Consider the following 14,365-nt stretch of genomic DNA (forward strand, 5'->3'; position numbering starts at 1 on the left):
CCGACCGTAAGAGGAGCTGATGGGATTTACCGCCCAGAGCGGTTGTGCTGAGAACCCAGGGCTGCCCTCTGAAACAGATGAATGGAGCCCCCACCGCGAGGCCTCCTAGCTCCTAGCTCAGTGTGCAGCGGCCGCGAAGGCCGGTGTCTCTCCAGGAGGGGTTTGCGCCTCGCGGTTCACCTGTGTGCAGACCACAGGGGCTTGTTCTGAGGAACGCTGCCTCCTGCTGACTTGTGAGGGGGCCTGGGAGCCGCCAGCCCCTGAGACAGGACTGGTGCATTGCACTCTCCTGCAACATTCTAGCAGAGAGAGCGCAAAAAAAAAAAAAAAAAAAAGAGGCACTGTAAGATTTTGATACCTGTCTTCAGTGACAGCGGGAAGAGGATTTGGAAAACCAGGGGCCCTGCCTCTTTCCTTCTAGAGTAAAATCTGACAGCGGCCAGGAACTGTTCAAGAACAAGAACACTCCGGGCCATCAGCAGAGTGGAAGCCGGGTCCTGCGCGTCTGCCGCGTCGCCCAGGCATCCAGCCCCAACCGTGTCCCTCTGTGAGGACATCTGGCTGCACAAGGACCCGCCGAGTGCGAGTGCTTCCCACCTCCTCTCCCGGGGCCCAGGAGCTGCTTATCTGCTCCCTCCAGTCTCCCTCCGGCCTCCCGGTCACCCCAGAGGGTGGGAAAGAAGTGGAACCCGAAAGGGACAGCTTCTCCACCTCGGGTTCCAGCAGCAGCTCCCTAAAGGACCCTTTGCCCACTGCCCACAAGAATCTATCCGGAGAACAGGGAGGACGCCCAGGGCAAGGAAGGGCACTGCTGGCGACTGGAGGGAAAAGCCATCTGGAGGCGAGGCCAGGTCTCCCCTCTCGCAATTCCCACTCCACGGCTCACTCTTGCCCAACAGCAGATTCTTGCACAGCCCACTCCGTGGGACCCGGGCCAAGCGCTGTTCTCCTGTAACATGTCTTATCTGATGGTTTATGAAATGCAGCTCTGTTGCTATATAGCACATTTCCAAACACACACCGTTCCCAGGGCCACGACGGGCTACACTCTTTGGCCTCTGTACACCCCAAGACAAATGAGATACTGAAGAGTCCAGGAAGCGCACACTGGCTCATGCCCGGCTGCTCGAAAAAGAAAAAGAATGAAAGAAAGACAGAAAGGAAGGAAAAGAGGGAGGGAGGGAAGGAGGGAGGAGGAAGTGAGGGAAGTGGGGGGGAGAAAAAAGAAAAGCAAGCAGGCTTGGCTCACCTCACTTGAGGTCATATCATTTTTTTTTTTTTAACAGGCAGAGTTAGAGAGAGAGAGAGAGAGACAGAGAGAAAGGTCTTCCGTTTTCCTTTGGTTCACCCCCCAAATGGCCACTATGGCCGGCGTGCTGCGCCAATCTGAAGCCAGGAGCCAGGTGCTTCCTCCTGGTCTCCCATGCCGGTGCAGGGCCCAAGGACTTGGGCCATCCTCCACTGCCTTCCTGGCCACAGCAGAGAGCTGGCCTGGAAGAGGAGCAACCGGGACAGAATCCGGCACCCTGACCGGGGCTAGAACCCGGGGTGCTTGCGCTGCAGGTGGAGGATTAGCTTAGTGAGCCGTAGTGCTGGCGAGGTCATATCATTCTGTTTGACACTCCAGGGTGCGCTACAGATGGCAGGGAACCAATGGGGGAAGGGTGTGGCTTTTGAAACGAAAACCTTGGGTTTTAGAGCTGATTTAGCCACGAGGTCATTGATCTTTGATTTCAGGAAAGTGATTTTACCTTGATTCTCAGCTTCCTGATTGATGGAACAACTTTTTCTTTTCTTTTTAATTAACATACCATGGAACTGGCATTTCCAATTCTTTTTATTTGTTTATTTTCTGAGAGAGAGAGAGAGAGAGAGAGAGAGAATATCTCCTAACTACTAGTTCACTACCCAGGCCTGCAATAACTGGGACCAGGCCAGGCCAAAGCCAGAGCCAGGAACTGAATCCAGATCTCCCACACTGAGAGCAGGGGCCCAGTCACTTGACCCATGACTGCCACTTCCCAGGGTCCTCACAGCAGGAGGGCTGGAGTCAGGAGTGGGCCTGACTCACACCCAGGCGCTGACAGGGGATGTGGGCGTCCCGAGCTGTCTTAACACCTGCCCCTGGAAGAGCATTTCAATATATGCAAAGTGATAGTCACGTGACAGGGGAAGTGCTGTGACATTCTTCAGCCCACACGATATCCCACGTAACAAGGAGCAAGATCAATTATGGAGAAAAATGGAGGCCTTGGGTTAAGGTGGCAAGCTGAGTGTTTTTAAAAAGATGGAAGGGGGCCGGCGCCGCGGTTCACTAGGCTAATCCTCCACCTTGCGGCGCCGGCACACCGGGTTCTAGTCCCGGTCGGGGCGCTGGATTCTGTCCCGGTTGCCCCTCTTCCAGGCCAGCTCTCTGCTGTGGCCAGGGAGTGCAGTGGAGGATGGCCCAGGTGCTTGGGCCCTGCACCCCATGGGAGACCAGGAAAAGCACCTGGCTCCTGGCTCCTGCCATCGGATCAGCGCGGTGTAACGGCCGCAGCACGGCCACGGCGGCCATTGGAGGGTGAACCAACGGCAAAGGAAGACCTTTCTCTTTGTCTCTCTCTCTCACTGTCCACTCTGCCTGTCAAAAAAAAATTAAAAAAAAAAAAAAAGAAAAAGATGGAAGGAAAGGTTTCATGTTGCCCGTAGGTCAGTAGAAGTCATGACAGTGGACTTGAGGGGTTGCAAGGAGCCCAAGCCCAGCAGGGGAGACACTGTTTGCACTCCTAAGTCCCATTCCCTTGTAGCCCAACTACAGTTCCTGCACAGGGAAGTCTGCTGGGGAGGCCAGGCCACAGGTCACCAGCCAACTGGCCGAGAAGAAGGGGGTTGGGTGGGGTTGCTGTGGCCTGAGCTGGGGCATGGGGGGAGGGCAGATTCTCAGATTCTCAAGAGGGGACGGTGAGTGTGCCAGGTGTTTTGAGATCATACCTGGTGCAGCACCAGAAGAGCATATACAGCCCTGAGCTGCCCAGGACCCAGATCCCAGGAGGTGGAACCCATTCAGTTCATTCCTCAAAACACATCCAAAGTCTACTAAACGCCAACTCAAATTTTTCTATCCTTGCTTTCAAGGAACTTAAAGTCCGGTAAGAAACACAAAGAAACCCACCATGTTCGCCCAGTACACAAGAGCTGTGGGAGTGATGGGAATGTGGACACAGCATTTCAGGAATCAGAGCAGAGGCACTTTGTGCAAATGAGGTGCTGGGGTGCCTGGCTGGGGGTGGGCAGCAGAGGTGGCCATCAGGGGCCAGCTGCTTTCGCTTGGGAAATACTGAAAATCAGCACCTGCTAGGCGCCAGGCTCTGTCAACAAAGGATGAAAGCAACACAATCCTTGCCCATAAGGAGTTTGCAGCCTTGTAGAGAAAGACACCAAGGCTGGGACAACGCTGTGAAAGTCACGTGGTGCCTATCCCCGCTGTGGATTCACACGGGCAGATTCTCAGCTTGCACAGGACACTGAGTATCGTGACATGGAGTTCTTCTCTTGTAAGTTGAGAGTAAGTAGTGGAGGCAGGAGAGTAACAGGTTAAGAACTGGGTGTTCAGAAGCTAGGCTGCAGGTATGGGGGAAATGGACTGGAGAGTGATGAGGCTGGTGAAGAAGCAATCGCCATAGTTGAGAAATAATGGGATTTTGAGCTATGGCTCTGAAAGCAAAGATGGAGAAAGGGAGAGAAATGAGAGAGCCGCTGAGCCCATGGCATTGGCAGAAGGTGGGGATGAGGCTGATGGAAGGATGGAGAGAACAGGATTGGGAGTGTGCCAGCTTCTGAAGTGGGTGACTGGCTTAGCTGGGCAATCTGAATGCTGGCTGTCCATTGGCCATGCAGATGGAGACAACAGGTAGTGAGGTGAATGTGTGAGCGGGAGAGGACTGGGTGTCAGAGTTCATGTGTAGGAGCTGAGACCCGGATACAGAAATGGTCATACGGGGAATAAGGTCTGGAGAAACCAACATTTGAGGAAAAGGAGAAGACCTGCCCATGCAAAACACTGCAAACAGCAGAGACACCGAGGGGAACCAGTCAAGGGAGAGAGTGTAGGAGAGTGGAGTGGAAGAAAGGCATGGAGGGAAGTGGGGGATGTCTGTTGTAGGTCACAGTTACGGCACTTTAGCAAGCCCAGTCTCAGTAGTGATTGGCCTTAGCAACTGGGCTATAGAGGTTGCAAAGTAAAAGAGGTGAGAAAGTGGAGACACAGTGTGGACCACTGTGGACCACCGAAGGGAAGGAGAGGAGCAGAGGCCACGTCTGGAAGCCAGGGTCCAGCAGGCACCACGTTTTAAGAGGATCAGCAGGCACAGAGAACAAGGTTGTGCTAAGCAAGGGCTGGGGCTGTGCCACCGTTTCTTCCTTCTGTGGTCTCTGAGCCTTTCACAGAGCGCCATGTTGGGATGAAGCCCCTGGAGGTTCGCAACCTCCATGGTCCATGAGTGGAGAGCCTGGGAAGGAATTTGGCATTTTTAGAGGAACACAAGTAGTGGTGACTAATGATGATGACTTTGCATTTCAGAAATGGATTTGCTGCAACTTTCTTCATAGTATGACACCAACTGCTTAAGAAGTGAGGATCTCTTAGCTTATCCACTTAACAGATAATGAAGAACATTTCAAGACGTGCAACCTCTTTGAAAAATGGGTCAAACTCCTGAACTCACAGCACACTACATATTTTTGTAAATAAACTCATGACATGAAAAAGAAAAGAGCATCCACAGACTGAAGTGTGCCCAAGGAGTGTCCCCGGGCTGATGCAGGGTCAGAAGTCACGCCGCACAGGAATGACTGAAAGAACGACGATTCTTCAGAGATGAAGGCTGAGGGGCACCTCACAGCCATGTCCGGTTTGGGGAGAAGAGTTGTGTCTTGTAGGGTGGCCCTAAAGAGCAAAGCTAAGGCCACTGGGTAGGAGTAATAGCCAGGATACTTTCGAATCAATCTAACCGCTTCAAATGAAGAAGAGCACCCTACAACGGAATGGATTGCACTGGGAGATAAAGATGTTCCTTTTTAATTGGGAATGTTTAGCTGACTCCAGACCAGCACATGGTGATACCGGGGAACTTTTCAGAAGCAGTTTCGCTGGGATGCCACTGATGCACTCATCCATCCCTGAGGGCTGTGGGCTGGAAGTGACCTTGCCGTTTCCTGGCAACCTAGAGATTCTATGAACCTAAGAAATTTCCAGCTAAGGGCATGCGCAGGGGGAAACCGACCCTTTGCACGCTGGCGCATGCGGGCCCCAGCCTCCCTGCTCCCTGCTCCCTGCTCTGTGAATAGTTTTCCCGGAAGGCAGGACCGCACGGCCACTGCAGAACTGAGTCGTTGTAACACGGAGCACACGGCCTGAAGTCGAAAATATTTTCTACCTGGCTTGCCACAGAAAAAGCTTGCCGACCTCTGCTCTGTATCCTGGAGATGGAAGGGGTGGGCACATTTTTGAAAACTGGTCTCCCAGGCTAAGCTCTATCTCTAACTGAGATTCCTCTTGCTTATCTTAGATTTAGTTTAAATCTGCAGGAACTGGGGTTTATAGGGGATAAAAAGAGCTAAGCAGAGACTCAGACCTGGAGCTGTTTAACAAACCCAACTCCAGGTGCGCACTCTATGAGGCGGGTACAGCACCAGCAGCGGGCACCGACAGCGGCTGCACACTCTTTCTCTTTTTAAAAATCTTTATTAATATAAAGAAAACAGATTTCATGTATTTCAAAAATACAATTCTAAGAAGATAAGGTTACTCCCCTAGCTCAATCCTCATTCCTTCCTTCTTTTTGTCTTTTTTTCCTTTAATTTTTACAATGATACAATTTCAATTTACTTTATAATCGCAGGCCTAAGACTGCACACTCTTAAGGTGGAAACAGTGGAAACAGCCAACGGAGTCTGCAACCCCTCAGATGAGCAGGATTTCTAACCCCTACCCAAGACCTGGGTCAGACCTTGGAATGGAGTTCTATCTGAATTCACAGAACACCCTGTCTCCTGTGTCTACCCTACGGTTCACAGCAATGGACAAAAGTGATGGCACAGAGGGTCAAGAGTCCGCCCTTCACTGCTATCAGTCGGCCTCCCAGCCGTGGGGCTCTGGAGGGTGCATATGGAGTCGCCACTCTCTCTCTGACCTGAGTCTTCTGTCCTCTGGGACGTTCGGACAATACGTGGCCTTTCCTATATTTCTATCATATCCCACTGATACCCTGCTCCCCTACACTTGAGAAAATGAGACCGAGCCTGTTGCAGCGCTGGGGAAGGGAGGCAGTCGAGGCAACCCAAAGGCGACAAGTGTCTGCTTGTCCCACAAAGCAGGGCACCGCCGTTACTCCCCCTTGAACTCCCACGCTCAGAGGGGCGCTTCTCCTGGACTCTTCTGGCATGCCCTACCAGTCGCTCCACATCACCACTTCAGTTCCTCTCCCACAGCGTGACCCCCCTGGGCGCGGGACATGTGGTCGATTCATCTCCGTTCAGCTCAGGACCTGACACACAGAGGATGTGTCTCGGATGCACACGTAATGAATCACTGAATCTTAAAGTCTGCTAAGTAGTGGCCACCTGCTTAGGTTCTATGAAGGGCAGAAAACTGATCTCGTTCCAGCTAAGGCCCCCTCCCACTGAGAGGAGAAGGAGAAAGCACCTTTCCTTTGAGGACTGTGACTGCCCACATCTGTGCCTGGCCAATCTGACAACACTGGGCACGGGCTTTGCATGCGTGTGTCTGCAGCCTGAGCTGGGTGAGAAATTCCATGGGCAGGGTATTCTGATTGGGCCAAGCAAGGCAGTGAGGAGCCTGAATAGCCAAGCAGGCTGGACAGCGTCCCCGAGTTGGGGCAGGAGGGCCAGGAGGGGTGAAGTGAACCAAGTAGCAGAATGTTCAGCTCTGCCATCTGGGCGGGAAGGATGGTTGTACCCTCTGTTGGGGTTGGTGGCCTAGACTGTCTGCCACTCAACCTCCCCTGGATGGCGTTGTCACTTCCCAGGCAGTCTCCACCTCCAGTGTACTTGGGTGGGGGTGGGGGATGGGAGGCACTGGCCATGGGTGTTCAGCCCCCTTTCATCGTGGTTGTGGAGTATGGTGGTGCTACTCCTCGCGAAAGCTTCAATATTTATCTTCTCTGCTACTGGGGACAGTTCATGAGCTTTCTTTGCCATGGATAGTTCAGGGAAATCTGCATGAACCCGAAGCAGTCACTAGTCATTCTCGACTCTGGACAGCTCAGGAACAAACACTTGGGGCCCTCGCTTGGCGATTCCTTGGAAGGGAATCTTGTGGAGATGAAGTCCTCGATTCAGCGAAAGCAAATGACTGACCCATCCGAGCTACTCAGGATCTGGGCAAATCTTAACTTCAGGTTATTAGGATTAAAAGCTCTGCATGTTTGGTCTTTGTGAAAGCTGGAAGAAGTACATGTAACCATTTTTGGTTCTAAATACATTAAATACAGACCAGAGATCCTCCACAACCTAATTCGTTACCAGCCTTGTGAGAAGTTACTCTTATTTGTCATAGGCACCCTGTCATAGATGGGGAATCTGTGTGTTAAGAACCAGTTTCATAACATTAAAAACAGCAAAAGTGGTCTCAAAGATACAGAAAAAAGCAAGCATTTTCTTACATAAATAGTAAACATGCAAAGCCAACAATCAAATTAAAAACTAGGCCATATAAGTTCTTTTCTGAAGGCTTTTCTTTTTTAAAATACATTTATTTATTTATTTATTTATTTGAAAGGCAAGGCGGGGGAGGGGGGGAGAGAGAGAATGAATCTCCCATCTGCTGGTCAGCTGGTTCACTCCCCTAAGTCTGCACCGGCTGGGGAGACACTGAGAACTCAGTCCAGTCTCCCAAGTACTTGAGCCATCGCCAGTCTCCCAGACTGTGCATCAGCAGGAAGCTGGAATCAGCAGTGGAGTCAGGACTTGAACCCCCTCTGAGATGCGGTGTCCCAAGCGCAGCTTAAACACTATGCCCAATGCCCACCCCACTGAGGTCTTTTTTTTCCCCATGGACTGAGCGGGCTGAGTTTTCTAAAAATGTGAGTCTATTGATGTCGGATAGAAAATGGCATCTTTCTATCGACCTTTCTTCATTGCTCGCTGGGCCTTAGAGCTGTGTTTGAAGCTGGAGTTATCTCCCGAACTGGCTGTGGCCACCGCGTGCACAGGCGCTCTGTGATCCACCGGGCGGCAGCTGCTGCGAGGGGCGGCTCCCTGGGCGCCCCTCCCTGACTTTGCTGGCGGAATTCCTTCATGCTTCCGAAGAGGCCCTTAAAGTCTTCTGTACTCTGACATTGAACCCAAAGGTCCGTTCCTGGAGGTGATGAAACGTGGCCTTGGGAGTAGTAAAAAACGTCTTCACATCCTTCTAAGTCTAGAAGGGGATCGGTTCTTTGGCTCAACTGCTGCTCGATTCTGAGGCTCATGGAGCCAGTGCATCTGCTTAGGTTTCCCCTACGCTAACAAGTGTTTCTACTTTATAAAAGAGCCCATCGCTTTTTTTTTTTTAATAACCAAGAAAGTGCTCTGTCCCTTTTTCAAATGCTTTTCATGGCCTTCAAAATTGTACTCACAATAAATGACATATCTTTCTTTTTGACTAAATACTGTGTTTCTAAAACCACGGCCTTTCTTGATACTTTTATTGATGCAAATCTGCACATCATAGTTAATTTTCTTTGATACACTGGAACATGAACACTTAAACTTTTTTTAAAAAAAGTGTTGCCAAAAAAAAAAAAATCTATGTTTTCCCAAAGAGCCCGATGAGCCTCCACCGGTCTTGACCTTGCCATGTGTTGGTGGTTCGCAGAGGTTTCACTCAGGTGAAGACGAGACCTTGAAGTCGGGATGGCAGCGGGACAGCTGTTGAAGACAGCGCTGCCGGGGCTCAGCATCAACTGCAGACGGCAGCTCCCTTTCCAGCTGGCCCCAGTGAGCTCACCCTGTGGCTTCCACACCTTCGACACATCGCAGTTTGATAACGCTACAGGCGTTATGTCTTGTCTGTTTATCTGGATGGCAGGCAGACCTAAGGTACGCAGAGTTTCAGTGGCTGGCCTAGTGGCCAGCTTAACTGAAGGTCATTGAATCTGGGGGCCGGTGCTGTGGCAGAGTGGGCTAAGTCTCTGCCTACGGCACCAGCATCCCTTATGGGCGCCAGTTCGTGTCCCGGATACTCTTCTTCTGATCCAGCTCTCTGCTTATGGCCTGGGAAAGCAGTGGAGGATGGCCCAAGTGCTTGGGTCCTTGTACCTGTGTGGGTGAAGCTCCTGGTTCCTGGCTCCTGATAGGCCCAGCTCCAGCCATTGTGGCATTTGGGGAATGAGCAGGTGGATGGAGGATCTCTCTCTCTTTGTGGCTCTTTCTCTCAAATAAATAAAATCTTTTTTAAAAAAGAAATTGAATCTGACTATCAATATGAACTCTGGCCTTAAATAAAGTATTGTGAACTATGTTTTCACAATAAAAGGTTTAATAACTCACTTGAAGACAGAGTAGTATTATACTTTCTCTTTTCAGTGGTCAGAAGGCAAACAATAAAATTCAACTACCCTTCGGGACACAATCACTTTATGAATATGGATAAGACCATTATGACCAAGCAGGAAATACAGAACAGGCAAGGCATATAAAATGGAATTATTTAAAGCATTACAGTAAAGCTCATCTGAAATGGGACAAACAGGACTCCAAGTTATCTTGGCCCAGACACTCCTTTCCGATGAAGACGAATGCTCATCTCAGTTTTCCCTACATTTCCAGGAACAAAACTCAGGGCTTCTCAATACACAACTTGCCCGGGCTGGGAGCCTCTCCATTTGTTCCGGAAGTGCCCGGGAGGAAAGCACATCCCACTGGGCATGAGCGGGAGCCTCTAAAAGCAAGCTCGTAATCACCCACGGCATTTCTCGGCTTGCTTCTGGCTGATGCCATCTGGCAGAAGAGTGGCCCCACGTCTGGTGCAAAGGCAGCAAAAATCTCCCCACTCCTCTGCACCAGCCTCCTGTCCCTGATGTCTGTGGCGGACTCGCTGCACACCGACGTGCCCCAGGCTGCACCTGGGTCCCAACTGGCCTTTTTGTAGCTGAGAGCGGCACCTGCTATTACTGACCACGAAGCGCAGAGCTGGGTTTGTGGAGGCACGTCCCCTCACCACGCTCGTCTTTGCACACACTCCCAGTGGGGACTCCTGCCCTCGGCACCTGGGGCAAGCCAGGCTCCGGCCAATGTGAGTGCCCTGAATTCTCCCAACACTCAAGGGCCCTGAGCAAAGCTGGGTTCCCTTTGCCACTTCTAGGGAGGATGGTCAGCAAATCTAAAGCAGCTGCCAATTTTACTACCCCATGCACACAGCCCGAGACTACAAAATGTCCAAATGTCTTGTTCTTAGGTTTCCTTTAATAGGGGGAAAAAACCCCTATGTTCTCTTAGCTCCTCTAAATGGTGCCCAGATTCCAAATATCAGACAGAATCATAATTTCCTCCTAAGTTCCTATTAATAACTTTTAGTATTGGCATGAAGGAAATTTCAGTGGCAAAGTATTTTTTAAAAATAAGGAAAGGATGACATTTTTGGTTTCTAGACATTGTGGTAAGTACTTAAAAATTTATTACAGGGTAATTAAATATTTTGTGCAGCTGGAACGTCAATCTGCATTTTCAGAATTTTAATTTTCCATTTTTAAAACACTGTTTCTCTTCTGGTATTCAGAGCTAAGGCCCCTTATGCCATTGCTATATTTTCACTGAATTCTTTTCCACCCCCTAAATGTGTTCACAATCATTTTCTTGGGTTAACTACTGGTTGTTTTTGGAGAGGGGTGCCGGGTATTAAAATGGGTGATTTTGTAATTAAGTATACTAATTCAAGGTCCTAACTTTGAACTTAAGTTAGAGTTGACATTTTGTTGTTGCTGTTAATAAATAAAAATGCCCGAAAACCAGCGATGATTCTTGAATTTCATTATCAGTAAGGATCAGAAGCAAAAATATTTGACTGAGTGTGGAGAAACTTCCCTCACTGTGAATCAATTTTATTAGCATGATTTATCCCGAGGGCTAGTTTGCAAAGTGGCTACCTTCATTCAGCAACTCTGCAAAATTTACAAATTGGTGCCGACTGTGTGATGGAGGGAAGAGCTGAGCTTTGGAAAATATTTCCCTAAACGTTCACAAATAATCTGGATTATCCAGCACATGCGGGCCCGCACAAGTGCCAGTGTTTCTTTGTGAGTTCGGGGTCCAGGGGACTCACGGTCATCTGCAAACTGTTGTCCAGAGGCAAATGAAAGGGCCCAGAGCTCTCAGGGGGTCAGCTTCACTCTTGGCTCCTCTCAGGGCTGCAGGCATCTGGGCATGAGCACCCCCTTCAGCTGGGACCCTCCAGAACTCAGAGGGTCTCTGATCCACCTGCCCACCCTGACTTTTCCTCAAGGGCAAATTCAAAGGATTTTAGGCTCTCTGAAGCCCCCTGTGCTGTGCCCTGATGAGCGGCCTCTCTTCTCCCCTGCTTCTCTTGTAGAAACTCTCCTGGGGCCGCCTCTCCCCTGCCTTGCCGTTTCTGTTCACAGTGAAGCCATCGTCCCTACCGGCTCCACCCCAATGCTCTCGTCTGATAAATCTCTGGCCACCGACCCTGGTTTTCTTATCTGCTGGAACTCTATTGTCTAAGCCCAGACTCAGCCTTCTCTCCCCCCACTCCAATCTGTGCCACACATTGTTTTAGGCTAGGAACCTTGGGCCCACATGTGTTTCTTTCTCTTTCACAATCATTTATTCAGGTGCTACAGAAGCTTCTAGAATCTTTGACCTGCTTTCTACTCTCAGAAAAAGGCTTCTCTCGCTGGGGACTTGGACCGACTCCTGGGAACACAGCACACACTCCCTAAGGTTCCCTCTGCCTTCAGCCTCTGTGTGCCCAAATCATGCCCCCGCCTGCTCTTGTGCGACAAACACTCATCAACCAGTTTTGATGGTGTCACTCCTCTGCTGCAAACCCCTCAGTTACTGCCTGTTGCTTGTAACATGAACGTGGAACTTCTCAACCACGGAGGCACTGCCTTGTAGTAGAAGGAGCAAGAGTGAGTGGTGCACACATGGAGTTCTGACTTCCGCTATTGCCAGATGTTAGCTATGCGGCCACGGGCTCACTCCAAGCTTCTCCTCGCTTCAGCTTCCTGCAGTATCAATACTACTTACTGATATCTTTGAAGACTGCCATAGAATAAAAATAGCCTTCATTTATTGAAAGTTTATTGCATGCTGCACTTTTAAAACATGCATTATCCTCTCAGTCTTCATAACCATGTTTCATGGTTTCCTCCTTTTTTTTTTTTTTTTTGGACAGACCGAGTTAGACAGTGAGAGAGAGAGAGTGAGAGAAAGGTCTTCCTTTTTCTGTTGGTTCACCCCCCAAGTGGCCGCTACGGCTGGTGCGTTGCAGCCGGCGCGCTGCGCCGATCTGAAGCCAAGATCCAGGTGCTACTCCTGGCCTCCCATGCGGGTGCAGGGCCCAGGGACTTGGGCCATCCTCCACTGCCTTCCCGGGCCACTGCAGAGAGCTGGACTGGAAAAGGAGCAACTGGGACAGAACCAGTGCCCCAACTGGGACTGGAACCCGGGGTACCAGTGCTGCAGGCCAAGGATTAGCCTAGTGAGCCGCGGCGCCGGCCCTCCATTTCTAAGTTAAGAGACTCGGAGAAACCAGGCAACCTGCCCAATTCCAGCCCATGTGACTCCAGTTTACCCGACCTGTGCTGAGGCTTTGCCCAGGACTCTAGGTTGTCAGTAAATGAGTTTCCTTCCATAATCTGACTCCAACATACCTTTAAAAAAAAAAAAAACTTAAAAAAATTTTTTTTGCCAGGCAGAGTTAGACAGTGAGTGAGAGAGAAAGGCCTTCCTTCCGTTGGTTCACCCCCCTAATGGCCGCCACGGCTGGTACTGCACCAATCCGAAGCCAGGAGCCAGGAGCTTCTCCTGGTCTCCCATGCAGGTGCAGGGACCCAAGCACTTGGGCCATCCTCCGCTGCCCTCCTGGGTAACAGCAGAGAGCTGGACTGGAAGAGGAGCAACCGGGACTAGTACCCGGCGCCCCAACTAGGACTAGAACCCGGGGTGCTGGGACCGCAGGCGGAGGATTAGCCTATTGAGCCACGGCGCTGGCCCCCTTCCCGCATTTCTACCAAGTGAAATCCTATTCCTATCCCAAACTCCAGCTCCACGATAACGCCGCTGCTTCCTTGGAGTTCCCCCGTAGCTGTGGTTCGTCTTACACGAAGGCCACGCTCTCTTTGTATTAGCACCCCTCCCCCCTTTCCATGGGGGTTTGAGCTTTCCTCTTGGATCGACAGCTCTTTGTGGGCAAGGAGTGGGTTCCATGGTCTTCCTCATCCTTGAATGGGACAGACCAGGCGCTCAGCGAAGGTCTGCAGAATATTTCATTCTTGAGCAAATTTACTCAAGGCTTGAAGAGTTGGGCTGAATCTACAGTTCGTGTGGAGTAAAAATTCTCAACCGTTAGAGGTGGTTATCAAAGGGAGAACAATAATTGCAATGTGAGGTGGAGATGGGGCCAATTAGTCTTTCTCCTCTACCAATAAAAAGGCAGAGAGAGTGAACATGATATGGTTTTAGGCAAAGTCCCTAACAGCAGGGGCCAGCAGTAGGAGGCCTGCTTAGGTTTGCTATCTTAATTGGCCTATTTAAAAAAAATATTTGCGGCACTATAAAGAAAAGATGTATGGATTTGCCTTTGAAGGTGTATGGATTTACATTACACACACACACACACTCTCTCTCTCTCTCTCTCTCTCCAAATAAGATAAGAGAGTGGATTTTAAAAGAAAACACTTAATCCACCCAGTTTACATTCCTGCAGCTTCCAACTTCACATGCCCAGATGCATAAATAAAAAATACCGAAGAAGAAGATCAGATAACACAAGTGGGAACTCAGTCAGAGGAAGGTTCCCTCGCACTGTAAGAAACATCACTCTAGGCAGAAAACTGCTCCCAGATCCTTAACTCAGAAGGAGCAGGTGGAGACACGATAAGGCAGCTCCGGCCGGGCCGCACGTTGCCGCTGTGGCTGGCTTGGATAAATATTTTTATTGCAAACACAATGCTACGTGATGGGCCAAACGATCGGTTCTGCAAAGGATTTCACATGGGGTTGCGCCTTCCAGGGGGACGGAAGTGGAACCCAGGTTCCAGACACCTGGGGCAGCAGCCTCCGGGCTGGTGTCAGTGCAGCGGCAGCTCCACCGTCACCTCCGTGGAGCAAAGCTGGGGAAGGCAAACCACAGTTGGGAGAAACC

Source organism: Oryctolagus cuniculus, chromosome 17 (assembly GCF_964237555.1).
Source record: "Oryctolagus cuniculus chromosome 17, mOryCun1.1, whole genome shotgun sequence".
NCBI lineage: Eukaryota > Metazoa > Chordata > Mammalia > Lagomorpha > Leporidae > Oryctolagus > Oryctolagus cuniculus.